We start from the raw sequence: 7,171 nt of genomic DNA on the forward strand, positions 1-7,171 counted from the left end.
GTTCACTTCAGTCCCCTTCCTGTTGTTATTGTTTCTGTTTTTTTTTTTTTAAACAAAACAGAGTAGCCAAATTTCGGCGAGCTGGGTAGTCTTTATAATTATGTAAGACTGCTTTTATTTTTGCGGTTGCTGATAATCCCATACTAAGGGCTTGAACTCAGGGCCTGAGTGCTGTCCCTTAGCTTTTTTGCTCAAGACTGGTACTCTACCACTTGAACCACAGCTCCACTTCTGACTTTCTGCTGCTTAATTGGCAATAAGAATCTCATGGGCTGTCCTGCCCAGGCTGCCTTCAAACCTTGATCCTCAGATCTCAGCCTCCTAAGCAGCTAGGATTCCAGGCGTGAGCCACCAGCAGCTGGTGCCCTAGCTCGATTTTTAAAACTAGAAAGTGACCTGTAAATCTTGATGTACAATGGAGTTTGAGATTACATTACTCAAGTGACTCCTTCAACAGCTGTGAGTTCAAAAGCTGGTGCTGGGCACACATAGTTCTTTTTCCAAAGGAGAAGAATGGAAATGTAAAAGTGAAGCATAAAATAGCAGAGTACAGTCGAAGTGATTTTTTTCCTTTTTTTTCAAGATTAAGATTTTTTTTATTGTGAAAATACTGTACAGAGGGGTTACAATTACATGGGCAAGATAATGAGTACATTTCTTATCAAGCATTGTAGCCTCCTCCTTTGTTTCCCCTTCCCATCCCTTCCCAGCCTCCCCCTGGCCCCCACCCAATCCTCCCCCCCACCACACCAAAGTTGTAAAGTTCGTTTTCAACATGACAAGTTGTACATCTCATTGTTGCAACGGGTCCACCTGTATCCTTATTTAAACGACTTGTTTTTCCCCTTCCCCTCCACAAATTATATCGATATCAAATACAGTGAAAGCAGGGGTTGTACTGTGGGGGAGGGACATACAAAGCAACAAAGAAATAATCTTATAAATGCGTTAGAAACAATCTCATGAAAGAAAAAAAAAAACATTTAAATACATATCTTAGGATTCATTTTCCTAACATCACCTTATCTGACCTTTTCTGCTTGACTCATACATATACTAGATATTGCAAATAAGGGAAACCATGGGACCTATGTTTCTTTGGGCTTGGCTTACTTCACTTAATATAATTTTTTCCAAGTCTTTCCATTTCCTAACAAATGGGGCAATGCCATTCTTTCTGATGGAGGCGTAGAATTCCATTGTGTATATATACCACATTTTCTTTTTTTTTTTTTAATTTAATTTAATTTTATTTTATTTGAGAACATACTGTACAGAGGGGTTACAATTACATGGTCAGGATAATGCATACATTTCTTACCAAGCATTGCAGCCTCCTCCTTTGTTTACCCTTCACCTCCCTTCCCAGCCTCCCCCCTCCCCTCCACCTAATCATACCCCCCTCCCCTCCCCCCCAACACCGACATTGTAAAGCTGGTTTATACCACATTTTCTTGATCCATTCATCTACTGAGGGGCATCTGGGTTGGTTCCATATCTTAGCTATAGTAAATAATGCTGCAATAAACATAGTTGTGCTGGTAGCTTTAGTGTGGTCTTGTTTGTAAACATTTGGGTAAATGCCCAAAAGTGGGATTGCTGGGTCATAGGGGAGCTCTATGTGGAGTCTTTTGAGGAACCTCCACACTACTTTCCAAAGTGGTTGAACAAGTTTACACTCCCACCAACAATGTAGTAAGGTTCCCTTCTGTCCACATCCCCTCCAGCATCTGTTGTTATTAGAGTTCTTGATTTTTGCCATTCTAACTGGGGTGAGGTGGTATCTTAATGTTGTTTTGATTTGCATTTCTTTTATGGCTAGGGAGGTTGAGCATTTCTTCATGTGTCAATTGGCCATCCTTCTTTTCTCTTCAGAGAAGTTTCTCTTTAAGTCTTTAGCCCTCTTATTTATTGGGCAGTTGTTTCTTTGAGGATTTGTTGTTGGGGGATTTAATTTTTTGAGTTCCAGGTATATTTTAGATATGAGACTCTTGTCCCTTGTATGGCCAGTGAAGATCTTCTCCCAATCTGTGGGCTTTCTATTGATTTTGCTAGCTATGTCCTTTGCCATGCAGAAGCTCTGCAACTTCCTGCAATCCCATTTGTCCAACCTTTCTTTGATTTGTTGTGTTTCTGGGTCTCTAATAAGAAAATTTCAGCCTGTGCCAAGGAGACCTAGGGTTTCTCCTATTCCATCCTGTAATGTTTTCATAGTGTCTGCTTTGACTCCAAGGTCTTTGATCCATTTGGAGTTGATTCTGGTACAGGGTGATATATAAGGATCTAGCTTTAGTTTTCTACAAGTGATTAACCAGTTTTGCCAGCACAATTTACTGAAGATGCTGTCTTTCTTCCATTCTATTGTTTTAGCTCCCTTATCAAAGATTAGATGGCTATAGGTCTGTAGGTTCATTTCTGGCTTTTCAATTCTATTCCATTGGTCCTGAGGTCTGTTCTTGTGCCAGTACCAAGCTGTTTTGATTACTATGGCTTTGTAGTGGAGTTTGAAATTCGGTATTGATAGTCCTCCAGCACTGTTCTTTCTGTTAAGGATCATTTTTGCTATTTGGGGTCTTTTATTGTTCCATATGAATTTTTGGATTGCCTCTTCCATTTCCTTGAAGAATGAGGTTGGAATATTGATAAGTATCGCACTGAATTTGTAGATAGCCTTGGGAAGTATTGCCATTTTCATGATGTTGGTCCTTCCAATCCAGGAGCATGGGAGGTTTTTTCCACTTTCTAAGTTCTGTTTTGATTTCCTTTTTCAAATTTTTAAAGTTTTCATCATAGAGGTCCTTCACTTCTTTGGTTAAGTTAGTTCCTAGGTATTTTCTTTTTTGTGGGACTATTACGAATGGATTTGCTTTCCTAATTTCAGCCATGCTTTTCTCATTGTTGGCATACAGAAAAGCCATTGATTTTTGAGGGTTAATTTTATACCCTGCCACTTTGCCAGAGTTTTGAATCAGCTTGAGTAATTTGGGAGTGGAGTTGGATTCTTACTTCTTAATGACTTGACGGGACACCAAGCCTTTCAAGTATCAAGCACATATATTTGCAATCTCTTAATTTTGAAAGGCTGTCTTCCTGCTTTGTGTGCCTCATACACAAGCATCTCCCCGTGGAAATGCAATGATCATCGTCTAGAGTTAGCATCTGCACAGCCACAGTTCTGCTGTGCGGGTCAGAAAAAAAGACATTTGAAGAGAGTGAAAATGGATGTCTTTGGCTTATGTATAAGTGCCTGCTTTTTGTACGTCTTCTTAATCAAAGGCTTGTTTCTTTTACAAACTTACGTTTAGTTTTTAAAATTTTATTGGCTTACACTCAGTCCCATAGGAATTACGGGCTTTATGTCAGCCATGACTAAGGGAGAGTATTCTGATTACTGTTATACTTCATAAATGACTGACTTTATTTACTCTACATAAAAATGTCTAAGAAGGGTAACTTGGATGTACATATAAAAGGAGTTACTGTATTTTACAATACCGTGGCACATGGCATGGAAAGTTAAACTGCAAATGTACATACAATATAAATTATGTTTTCTTCCTACTTTTCACTCAAAGAAATTTTCAAAGATGCAAACAGATAAGAACTTACCAAAAACCTTGTTGCTAGAGTTAAATACTCAAAAGCCCTGGGGCATTCCAATGGTCAAACCCTTCCTGGAATGGCGTCTCCACGTGGCCAGTAGAGGGCGCAATGTGAGCACTGGCCACAGGCCTTCCCAGTGCTTGCTTTGGCCCAAATGGAAACACAAAGTATAATCAAGAATCGAATGGCTGTTTTTTAAGAATCACTGTCAAAACGAACAGGTAGTCAAAAGTAGTATCCTTTGTGTATGACTCAGCCAATTAGCCATCAGACCAAGCTGGAGACCAGGACACACGTTTCTTGCCTGTTAGACAAATTCCTGTGCTACTTTGTACAAACTTACTGGAGAAGCAAGTTCTGTATATGTTTAAAAGCTGTCCTTTGGCCTTTACTACATACATTCTCTATTTATACCTGGCTGTTGTAATTCTGTGGATTTATATTTCTGCTTATTTAAGTATTCATTAAATATTTGGCTTAGAAGAGTATGTGCAAGCTTTCTGGGCACAGTGTATTTGAAGATTTAACTTCAGCTAATATTTATTTTAATGCTACAATGCTCACATAAGTCAGATTACCTCAACTAATTTTCAGTCTAGCAAAGAACAAATAGCAATGGCTGAGGTGGTGGCAGTAGACGGCCTTATTTTTCTGCTTTTCAATCTTATTAGAGAAAGTATTAGCATTCTTAGCTTGTAATGCCAACCTGCACACAGTATGGTCACCTCGTGAGGTTCTTCAAATGGTTGCTACAGAAAGAGTATCCTGTCAAAAGCAACCATGAGGCCAGGGGCTGGTGGCTTGTAATCCTAGCTACTCAGGAGGCTGAGATCTGAGAATCACAGTTCTAAGTTACTCAGGGCAGGAAAAAGTTTGTGAGACTCTTTCTTCTCTCCAATTAACCACCCAAAAGCTAGAAGTGGAACTTAAGCTGTGGCTTAAGTTGGTAGAGTACCAGCCTTGAGTGAAAATAATTAATAATAATAATAAATAATATACAGCATCCAGGCCCTGAATTCAAGTACTAGGCACACACACACACACACACACACACACACACACACACACACACACACACACACACCAATTATATAGATCTCAACTCTGGGTCTTTTGAAGAAGCTGTAACAAAGGGATTTTCATCACCCAACACACAGCAAAGCCTCACAAACACCCCCGGACAGAACACATACCTCGCCTCATCAGCCATTACTTTCTCCAGCCGGCCTTCTCAGTTCTCTTAGGCTTCATCCTTTTCTTTTCTTGGGTAGTTCTTGCTCTTGCTTTTGTACAATAAAGATACAGCTTTCTTTCTTCCATATTGTTTAGATTCCATTTCCTCTGTCGGCAAACTTAGTGCGACTCTGTCTCAAAGACAAAATAAGAACAGAAAGGCTTAGGGCAATAGCTCTTGTGTAGCCTGAGCAAGGCCTTGGTTTCCATCTCCAGTCTTGGAGATTTATTTCTGGGTGTGTGAGAGTAAGAGACAGAGAGAGGGAGACTGTTATTGGCTTCATGATAAGTACCATCTGCAAACTGCGCCCAGAATGGTAGTGTGGTTTCCAATGTGATTAACAAGGGAAAGAAGATAATAATTTGCAAATAATTCATGTCCCATCTAGGTAGATGTGTGACTATTCATGACCTTTTGCAGGCTAAGCCTGATTTAAATTAAGGAAACCTGCGGCAGTCAGCCATCTGCATTTCAATGTCGGGGTCCAACTTTGTGTCTCATGTCTTGCGTTGGCAAAGGTTTTCAAAGCCAGTCCTCATGCAGGTGGGGACGCTGGGACATGTAGCCATTAACACACCACTGCTGAGGACAGAAGGTGGCATTCTTGTAAGGAAACCGTGCAATGTATTTACAACTAGAAATCAGTCGTGACTTGGGCTCAACTATCTTGTTTTTCAGAATTTACCTTTGAAAGCCATGAGTTGTCGCACATATTCATAATTCCAGCATTGGGAGGCGGAGGAAGAAAGAGGGATACATAGAAAGTTTCAGGCTAGCCTAGAACAGTAGGATCTTGTCTCAGAAAAGAACACACACACATACAAATACACATATACATCACAAAATCTGCCTATGAAAAACAATGAATTTGGATTAAGGAAAAAGGAGATTTATCACCACCCTTCTTATGATGGCGAAAAAAAGCTGTAGAATACAGAAGTAAACTATAGGGGATTGATATTTGTCAGGCATCATTGTACATGCCTTGCCTTAAAAACTAGGATGGAGTCTGGATGCCAGTGGCTCACACCTTTAATCCCTACCTACTCAGGAGGCTGAGATCTGAGGACCGAGGTTCCAACTCAGCCCAGGCAGGAAAGTCCATGAGACTCTTACCTCTAATTGACCTCCTCTGAAAAGATGGAAGTGGAGCTGTGACTCCACGTTGTAGAACACCAGCCTTAAGCATAAAAAAAAAAACCCTCAGGTACAGCACTCAGATCCTGAGTTCAAGCCCCAGGATCTGCACATGTGCACACACACACACACACACACACACACACACACAGAATGCATGTGCACACATGCACACACACACACACACACAGAGCGCATGTGCACACATGCACACACACACACACAATCAATCAATCAAAACAAAAAATTTATGGTAATGGGCACAGACTGGAATACTATACAGGTGCTGAGAATATTACTAAGATTTAATGCCTGAAGGAAATGTGATATAGTTAAAGAAAAGCAATACAACACCGAGAAAAATCTATCTATCTGAAGCTGGGAGAGATGAGGGATTGAACCCAGGGCTTCACGAATGCTGCTCATCTAGGCTACCACTGCGTTACAGTCCCACCTGTATATCAACACATGCACAGCCTCCCCACAGTCGCTCTGAATGGCAAGATGGCAGATGGTATCTACGTTCCCTTCTGTACGTTTTCCCCCCTGATCTTTCTCAATTTTCTACCCATCTTACAATTTAACAATCTCTCTCTCTCTCTGTTGACCATTCAAAAGCGAGGAGGACATATGTCTAGAAAAAAGTATCTACCAATGCCTCACACTGTGCTTCTGATCACACTTGCTGCTGCCTTCGTCAGCAGACCATTTGTCAGGCCTCCAGGACAGCCTTGGCCCTGCAGCTCAGCACGGTTTCCTCTCTCGGAACAGCCTGCGGCCTGAGCAGGGACATCTCAGCGGGCTGGCCGGCTGCCATGGAGTCTTCCAAAACCCTGGGAAGAGCCGCAGAGAGGCCAGTTCCCCGCTGAACAGGCAGATGGCGAAACATCCTCTTGGCTCTCGTACATTCAGCCATATTGGTCCAGACAGCTGAAAAAAGGCAAGCAAGTTCTCCCAGGCTGGGCAAAAACAAAAAAGAGTCCTCTCTCTAGGAGAGCTGGGCCAGGCCAGCTGGCATCTGTGGTAATGCCCCAGCCTCTTTCAAGGATGGATAATGAGTTAACAAGAAGAGAGTTCAGACTTGAAGGCCTGAGTATCTCAATCAGTGAAAAAGGCCTGGGAAGACGCAGCAAACACTGTCAGGAAGTGACTGTCTCCCAGGGAACAAAGAATTCCCAAAGGCAGCAAAACAAAAGG

Source organism: Dipodomys spectabilis, unplaced genomic scaffold, assembly GCF_019054845.1.
Source record: "Dipodomys spectabilis isolate Male_0828 unplaced genomic scaffold, ASM1905484v1 ptg000241l, whole genome shotgun sequence".
Classification (NCBI taxonomy): Eukaryota; Metazoa; Chordata; class Mammalia; order Rodentia; family Heteromyidae; genus Dipodomys; species Dipodomys spectabilis.